The 9,995-nt window shown below is 34.4% G+C and overlaps 1 protein-coding gene across 2 annotated transcripts in view; it reads left to right on the top strand.

Annotated features, from left to right (window-relative positions):
• RSRC1 (arginine and serine rich coiled-coil 1) overlaps positions 1-9,995 on the top strand; it is a 450,158-nt gene that overhangs the window by 381,138 nt on the left and 59,025 nt on the right. The window lies entirely within an intron of this gene.

The following is a 9,995-nucleotide window of genomic DNA, read 5'->3' as shown; positions in this document are numbered from 1 at the left end:
GTTTCTTTCCTTCTAACTTTTATCTTAAATTATCAAAATCAGTCATAAAAATGGATTGAAATTTTTGAAATATTTTAGCAGTGATGAAGAAGAATCCCCTTGCCAACACAACTTTACATAAAAAAGCTGTTAAGAGGTAACAATAAAATATGAAATGTCAAATGTCAGTGAATTCAGATTAAGAAATTCATCATAATTTTTGTAGATTATTTCTTTAAATAACATTGAAGCCACCACCCAAGAATATTACACAAAGAAATCTAACACATTTTTATCTCCTCTAACAAATTTGTATTTCCCCTTTAGTTTGCTATGATTTGTGTGAGTGAAAATTTCGCCTGTTTCCTTCTTAGAGGCTTTGTATATACTGTTGTAAATTACAGTGCTTAAAGCAAGATCCACGCAACTCTTTCTCAGTCAGTTAGTAGATGATGCATTTGGACTGACAATCATGTCACTCTGCTGGCTAATTAGCAGAATAACTATTTCCTCTGTGAGCTTTCAAGGAGTTGAAGCCTGATACTGTGTCCCAAAATACTGGTTTTGAGTGCTATTGTCTAAATCTGAAAATTAAGAACTTTTCCTTAGCGCATACCTTCTATTATGACAACCAGAAAAAATTTACACCCCCAACTTACAAATGGAAGCTGAGATGTTATAGAACCTAAAATGTTTTAAGTATGATGGTTTAGAATGCTTAATAGCAGCATTCCTTCAGAGCCAAGCCCTCAAAGCAAATCCAAAAAAACAAAAAACAACAACAAAAAAACCCTGTAGATTTAGGTGGCAGAACACTACAAATAAGTAGATTCGAACTAAATGTGAACTAATTTATACATATAAATGTATATATAGAATTCACCTTATTTGACCCCCTTAAATTCTGACTTTATACTCTTTTCCTAGATCAACTAATTTTATGGTGTATTAAGAAAACAAGTGAATTCCACTGGCAAAAATCCTCAGTAGAATTCTGTTCTTTTGGCTTTCTGAAGTGCATATTTTGGTATTGTTAGTGGAAACAATCTGTCTGATTTCAGTTATGCTTATGGTCACCCGTAGTACAAATAGATATAATAATAGATGCAAAGTAGTCTAAGCAAATTATAATATTTTAGTACCGCTATGTTATGTGGTATTCTGATCAGTGTAACTAATTAATAACATAATAGTGCTTATAAAACACTGTGGTGCTATAAATTATAAGTGTGGCATTTATTATCAACCAACACAGTGAATATATGTTGCAATAGTTATTAGTCTAATTCCATTAATTCAGATCTTAATCGGTTGAAAACGGATGACACTGATGTGATAACCACAGATACTGAAATTGCTAGGTGATTTATTGTTATGAAAAAATATATAATATGAATGCTTGCCCTAGTAACTGTTTCCTCTGTAAGCTTTCAAGGAGTTGAAGCCTGATAATGTGTTCCAAAATACTGGCTTTAAGTGCTCAAAGAAACTTTAATACTTCAGAACCCCTCATTTACATGATGTCAATTGATATTTCTAATGGTGTCGCTCTTTTTTGTTTCATTAAATTAGTTCTAAACATCTTTTAAAAGAATTTTAAAATATTTAGGTAACTATAGGTACTGAAGGTTATATTGTAATTCTTTTGTAAATATTTTTTCATTTAGACATTCACTAAGTCAAACTGACCCTGCACATAGCCTGTGATATAAAGTAACCTTTTCCATTTTAGTACCTGAGAATTAAAAAAAAAAAAAAAGCACAACCCTCCAATCATAGCTGTTTTAATTAGCATCTTTTTAAACGTATCATTATAACTAGAATATAAACTTTAGGATTGTAGAGGATTTAGTTAGTATCCACAATGCCTAACATGTAGTAGATACACAGTTTCTTAATTATTTTACAACTGAATGAATGGACGAATGAATGACCAGTTTACCCTTCCTTCTTTTAAATCCATGCTTAAATAACTTAACTTGAGCTTGCCATTGATTCCAAATAACATCATTGAAAGTATAACCCAACCTTGTTATGTCTTTTCGCTAAGATAGGACCTCACTCATTAGACTGTTTCTCTAAAGAGTTACAACCATTCAAAAAGAAATCAGTGAATTTCAAAATACTATCAATATTTGCTAGTATGGATTTATCAAGTCTTTACCTGAGCTCACTGAATTTTCTGTGCATCCAAAAAACATAGGAAAATTATTACCACAAATGTTGAAGAAAAATTCTACTGGTAAAACAACCTATATGACACTAATTTTGAAGGATAAAAGGTGTGTTTCATTAAATAGGTTTCTTTTGCCTATATTTTGTGGGTGAAAGCAAATTACTAGCTGCTGTTTGCAAATTACTTGCTGTTGTTTGCTTCCAGAATTTTTTTCTTATAAGTTGTCTAAATACTTGAATGCTATCAAATTAAACTTCCCTGAAAATGATTAATGTATAAGCTACATTTATTTTATTTCATATTAGTCTAGCTGCAAATTGAAACCTGAGATACATCTGTATGTGTATGTGTATATATTTCGGCATCTGAAAGAATAATAATCCTTTATTTTTAACCTATAAGCCACTAGAAATTCAGTCTATTACATCATTTATACAATTCGTCTCTTAATTTCTCAGCATGCTGATATGCAGCACAGGGTTGAAAGCATTGTTAAAATGTAGATAAATGTTATCTGCCCAGCTCTCTCTATCCATTCTCTGTCATCTCAAAAAAGCTATTGTATTAGCATAGCAAGATCTGTGCCTTGCAAATACATTCTGACTATTGTGCAGTCCTTTTCTTTGAGTGTTCTTAAATCAATATAATTACGTTTGCCAGTATTGTATCCAAGATAAAAGTCAGGCTACTCACCAAAACTTGTCCAGAGTAACCATTTTGCCTTCCACTCTTGAAGCAGTGATACCCCATTTAGAGTGCCCTTCATGGTCCTTACACAGCTCAGTTGATTGTCCACCTATTGAATATCACTATACATTTGCATGGACCCTCTTTTTTGAACCATTTACTCTCCAACTCTTTCCATTTTAGCTGAATTATATAAAGGTTACATTATTTCATAAAAGTTAGCAATATTTAAAGTTTGGGTTTATAGTTTCCTTCTTTAAAAATAAGCATTTTTTTCTAACTGTATTATATTTTAGAAAAATTAAATCTTTCAGTTCTGTTTTCCTTTTTATTCTTTGTCCTAATAAATGCTTGACTTTGACTTTCTCTTTTTCTCTGTATGTATTTGAAAATGCTCTGACTATATATAATTAAAAATTATTTCAACTTTTCTCCTTTTGATTTCTTTCTGTATTATTGAATGCTTTAGCATAACTGCTTAGGTTTTCTGTATTCTATTTTATGTTTAATATAGTATGCATTTAAGTGTTCTGATTATGTTTTAAATTCACTTATAAGCATTATTGTCTTTCTTTGCATTTTGACTTCTCTCTAATATGAATTTCACATTTGTGGCATAAGTATAGTGGTTTTTAAATTCTTTTCCCCCTTGTGTTTATTCAGAATAGCCCTACCCATTGGTTAGTTTTCTGCTTCAAATATTGTTGTTTCCAAAAGCGTTAGGCAACCTATTCTAAATTATTCCTGGAAATGGTGGACAGTGACAATACGAACACAAGATTAGGTGATTCAAGTGAAGACTTAGATTTTGTTTAAGTTGAAATCCATCAACCCTTTTGCCACATCTGCTTGACAAGAAGTAAGAGATTAGCCTTAATTTCATCTTTTCTGTTATTGTTAATCCTTTGGCAAAGCTGGGGGTAAAAAGTACTAGTAACTGAAAAGAAAAAAGGAGGTGCCAGGCAATGTTCTAAGTACTTTACCTGTTTTAACTCTCTTAATCCTCATGAATTCTGAGGTTTGTGCTGTTATTATCCCTGTACTGTAGGGAGGATAGGAAACTAAGGCATAAAAACTTGCTCTATGGCTAATAAGTAGTGAAGGCAGTACACAGACCCAGGAGTATGACTCCAGTACACATTCCCCCTATTTAAATAGCCTGGATAAATCACAACCCTACAATCAGTGTTCAAATATAATATGATTTAAATCCCTCTTCCTCTGTCCTTTGCCTTCCTCTCTGGATCTCACCCTCTAGCTCTTATGTACTTGTTTACTGTTTTTTGTGTGTACACAGATAGATCTGTACCCATTTTATGTTGCCTCACTTGTGTTTCTGGGATGCCAGAAGGTGAGATACTTGTCAGAGACACAGTTTGTCAAGGTGTCCATGTCCTTTTCCCATAATCTCTATCTGCTTTTCTCCCCAGTGACTGGCTGGTCTGTGTAAAACACTCACTTGTCAAGTCCACACCATCCTTCAGAGCCTGGACCAGAGCCAAATCTACCCTTTCTCAGAGGTCCTGGCTCTCCCATGCTTTGAGGTCCCTAGCATAAAGCACACTTGGCACCACGTCTTACCACACCCAGAGAGAGAACTGTTCTAATCCCTCTTTCCCTCCACTGTGGCTCCTTGCCTAAGACCAGAGAAGAAGATGAATATTTGGGGTTCTGAGGCATCCTTTATTCCTTCTGGACGCCCTTTATAAGAAGGTTAGAATGAAGTTAGAAGGGTAAATTTAACAGGCGCAGGGGTATCACTTAGGAGTCAGTGTTTATTTGGCATGTTGCCATAAGCAGGTTAGGTAGAAATAAGGATTGTCGTTTCTTGCCCTCTCCTGAATTGGCTACGCATTGTAATACACAGTATGACTTCCTTCTTAGGTTTAAACATTTGAGTTTACCCCCTTCCCCTCTTTGTCTTTCTTTATTAGATAGTTCCATTCCAAGATTTTAAATACCCTTTTAGGAAATTTGTGTTCCCATGTATCAGATTTAATAATTCTACATCTGTCATATTGTAGTATTTTTTATGTATCTGTATAGCCCTTTAACACATTAGCTCTAATGTTAGAGAGCTGCTTTCTTTAAGAGGAGAATTAATCTGCTTAGCTAGGATGCATTGCTTTATTCCATATTTTTTCCTCAAGTTCTTATTTAGTCAAAAATTACTCAATAACACACACTCAGTTATTTAGCCTAGCCATCTGTCTTATTCCCTTCAGCAGTGATTTGTCCTTTATAGTTCCCTTGATTCCATGTCTGCAAGAACTTGATTGTTAAATATTTTAACCTTTCTTTTGTATATAGTTTTATACAAAACTATATATATATTTATATATATTTATAATATAGTGCCATATTATAGCATCAGCTATCCTCAGTTTTGACGCTTCCAGTAAATATGTGCTAATTCATTTTTAACTTTTTAACAAAGCAAAGGATCCTTCCTAATAGCTCACTAATAATGTTTGTGCTTCATATGTACTCAGCTGTACTCTATAAGGACTTGGAAGCTGATTTAGATCACATTTTACTTATTTTCAGTAAGGTGTTCGTGTATATGAATGCAGATACACGGATATCTATTTAACCATTTTTAGACCTCCAGTGACTGACCATCATGTATTTGCTTACCATTTAAAATATTTTCTGTGTTCTACACACACACAAATTTCAAGACCAGCTCAGAGCTACAGCTTTCTTTTCAATCAGCTATTTGTAATATAAATTAAACATTAGAAAGCTGACATACATATTGAATTCCCACAGGATTGTGCAATCCTGGAAGTAACCTAGGGGAGCTATTGCAATATATGGAGTCAATTGTACTCTAGTGGAAATAGCCCTATCCTTTTGTAGCTGAAGTAAGAGAATGAAGTTCAGAGTCCCAGCCCTGCCATTTACTGGCTCTGTGACTAAGTCCCTTAACTTCACTGTGACTCTAAAGTGAGAAAGATGATAAAATCTATCTAGAATTGTTATAAATAGAAATGCATAAAGTATTTAAAAATCATTTCACAACTACACAGTAGTGTATAAATATAAATTTTTATTATTCAGAATTGCAATACAAGGAGTATCTTTCTTTTATCATTCATTCCTTTGATAGCTTTTATCAATTTAAAAAATATACCGACCATCTGGTGCGTGCTGGGTACTGTTTAAGCCATATGAAGAGAGCAGTGAAAAAGGAAATCGAGGCCCCTGCATTCAAAGAGCTTACATTGTAGAGGGGGAAGACAGAAAATAAATATGAGAGCAGTGAAATACAGTAAATTCAAATAGGGGTAATGTTTTCTCATCCTCTGTATGATCTTAAGTGGTCACTTTAAACCCAGTTTCCCAATCTGTTAATAAGGGTGATAATAATCTATCTACCATCTAAGGAGGTGGTTGTGATACACTAGATATGAAACCATTTTATAGACTTTATAAAATAATTAATTTTTATAATTAAATTAATAATAAATTAATAAATAAAATAACAATAAATTAATTAATCATTAATAAAAATAAATAATTAAATTAATAATAAAAGTGATCCGTAGGTGAAAAAGGAAATCACAGTGGAAAATATAAGACCACATATCAAGATTTATGGGATAAAGATGATTTGGTAGGACTAGCTTATTTGAACTCACTCTCCTTCTGAGAAGAGATAGAAAATCTGGTCAAAATATTAAAACATATGTTTGAAGGCATGAGAGAGTTGCAAACGTGGTGGGGAAGTATGGGTTCCAGTTCAAAGAAAATAAGGTGAGCTCAACAGTTGGAGCCACTGTTCCCCTAGAGATGATTCCAGTAGTGGAATCTATCTGCCGATTCTTAAAAAGGTCACTGAAAGGCTAAGAATCTGGGCAGAGCTTTTGAGAGCCTCATGGAGCTACAGGGACAAAAATCTAGAGTTCAGGGCCAGTCAAGGAAGGGAAGACCTGATAAAAACCACCAGGCTTTCGGTTGGGATCTTAATAGGTTAGTCCCTGAACGTAAGGATGAACCAGAAATAGACAAGCACCCATGGGGGCTGAAGCCCAGTTTTGAATCATCTCAATTCCTGACTGAATTAAGATGATTCAAGATTGCTAGTGCCCCTACATCATCAAAAAATCTACAAACAATAAATGCTGGAGAGGGTGTGGAGAAAAAGGAACCCTCTTGTGCTGTTGGTGGGAATGTAAATTGATACAGCCACTATGGAGAACAGTATGGAGGTTCCTCAAAAAACTAAAAATAGAATTACCATATGACCCAGCAATCCCACTACTGTGCATATACCCAGAGAAAACCATAATTCAAAAAGACACATGCACCCCAGTGTTCATTGCAGCACTATTTACAATAGCCAGATCATGGAAGCAACCTAAATGCCCATCGACAGACAAATGGATAAAAAAGATGTGGTTCATATACACAGTGGAATATTACTCAGCCATAAAAAGGAATGAAATTGGGTCATTTGTAGAGACGTGGATGGACCTAGAGACTGTCACACAGTGTGAAATAAGTCAGAAAGAGAAAAACAAATATCGTATATTAACGCATATATGTGGAATCTAGAAAAATGGTACAGATGAACCAGTTTGCAAGGCAGAAATAAAGGCACAGATGTAGAGAACAAACATATGGACACCAAGGGGGAATGGAGAGGGGTGGGATGAATTGGGAGATTGGGATTGACATATATACACTAATATGTATAAAATAGAAAACATGAAAACCTGCTGTATAGCACAGGGAATTCTGCTTCACTTCACTGTACAGTAGAAACTAACACAACATTGTAAAACAGCTATACCCCAATTTAAAAAAAAGATTGCTAGTGCCCCTAGCCAATTACCAAAGCAGATATAAATCTTTTCTGGAAGAAGGGAGCATTATCCTAAGCCTCAAATTATCTTTGCAGTTGTTCCTGTATGATATCCATTAAGAATAACCAGGCATATGAGAAAACAAGATGAAGAACAATGAGGACAAAACAAGAGGACAACAGAAAAAACAGTCAGTAGGGACAGATTCATAGCAGATCAAGATAATGGGGTTGTTAGATGCAGATTTTAATATTACTCTGCTTAATATGTTCATGGAAATAAAAGACAATACTAAGAATTTCAGGTGAGAAATGGAAACTAAAAAATTTAAAAGAAAGTATTGAACTGAAAAATACATTAACTGGGGCTTCCCTGGTGGCGCAGTGGTTGGGAGTCCGCCTGCCGATGCAGGGGACATGGGTTCGTGCCCCCGTCCAGAAGGATCCCACATGCCGCGGAGCGGCTGGGCCCATGAGCCATGGCCACTGGGCCTGCGCGTCTGGAGCCTGTGCTCCGCAATCCTGGATGGATTTTTTAATCCATCCAGCCACTCTGTGCTTTTTAATTGATGAATTCAATCCATTTACATTTAGAGTAATTATTGATATGGACAGACTTACTAATGCCATCTTATTAGTTGTTCTCTGGCAGTTTTGTTGTTGCAGTGTTTCTTTTTCCCTCTATGATTTTCCCTGGTGGTTTTCTCTGTTTCCCCTCCGCAACAGTGAGAGGCCCACGTACCGAAAAAAAAAACAAAAACAAAACATTAACTGAAATCAAGAACTTAATGAGAGCTTAAGTTTCAACAAGGCAGAGCAGAAAAAAAGAATTAGAGAGCTGGAAGATAGATTAGAAGAAAGCATCTTGAATGAAGCACTGAAAAACAACAGAATGGAAAGTACAGGAAGGAGAAAGAAACAGAGGTAATATGTGTTATGTAAGAATTAGTCCTACTACATTTCAATTCAATATAAAATTTTACCTATTTTTACCTTCATAGCATCCTAAATATTTTAGATTAAAAATGAGATTCTCTATTGTGTTCTTTCTTAACATAAAAAATATCTAATAAAGCTCCTCTATAAAATTAATTAAAAATTTGGCCTAACAGTAAAATTTTCTTTATTGAGATACAGATTGACATGTAACATAGTATAAGGTTAAGGTGTACAATGTGTTGATTTGATATATTGAAATATGATTACCATCGTAGCATTATCTAACACCTCACATAATTATTACTTTTTTTGTAGTGAGAACAATTAAAAACTAGTCTCTTAGCAGCTTTTAATTTTATAAAAAAGCATTGTTGATTATAATCACTATGCTGTTTATTATGTCTCCAGAACTTATCTACAAGCTGCAAGTTTGTATCCTTAAATAACACCTCTCCAATTCCTCAACCCCAGCCCCTGGTAACCACCATTCTACTCTGTTTTTAATGAGTTTGGCTTTTTTGGATTTCACATATAAGTGATATCAGACAGTATTTGTCTTTTTCTGTTTGACTCATCTCAGTATAATGACCTCAGGGTCCATCCACATTGTCACAAATGGCAGGATTTCCTTCTTTCTCATGGCTGAATAATATTCCATTGCGTACATATATAAACCACATCTTCTTTATCCATTCATTCATTGACAGGCACTTAGGTTGTTTCCATATCTTGTCTATAGCTAATAATACGTCAATAAAAATGGAAATGAAGATATCTTTTCAATGCCCTGTTTTCATTTCCTTTGGATATGCACTCAGAAGTGGGATTTCTGGATCATATAGTAGTTTTATTTTTAATTTTTTGAAGAACCTCCTTACTGTTTTCCATAGTGGCTGTACCAATTTACATTCCCACCGCCAGAGCACAAGCATTCTCTTTTCTCCACATCCTTGTCAGCACTTATCTCTTGTGCTCTTGATGATAGCCATTCTGACAGGTGTGAGGTGATATCTCAATGTGGTTTTGGTTTTCATTTCCTTAATGATTAGTGATGTTGATGATGTTCATGTACCTGTTGGCTATTTGGGTGTCTTCTTTGGAAGAATGCCTGTTGAGTTCCTCCACTCATTTTTTTCTTATTGAGTTACATGAGTTCCTTATTTATATATATTGGATATTAACCCCTATTCAGTATATGGTTTGCAGATATTTTCTCCCATTCTGTAGGTTGCCTTTTCGTTTTGTTGATTGTTTCTTTTGCCATGCAGAAGCTTTTTAGTTTGTTATATTCCCTCTTTATACTTGCTTTTGTTATTTGTGTTTTTGGTGTGTATCCAAAAAGTCATTGCCACGACTGTATAAATTTGTCATATATATTTATGACTGTTATATCTTCTTGATGAA

Source organism: Leucopleurus acutus (assembly GCF_964270905.1).
Source record: "Leucopleurus acutus genome assembly, chromosome: 5".
Classification (NCBI taxonomy): Eukaryota; Metazoa; Chordata; class Mammalia; order Artiodactyla; family Delphinidae; genus Leucopleurus; species Leucopleurus acutus.
This window is presented reverse-complemented; position numbering and strand designations above follow the sequence as displayed.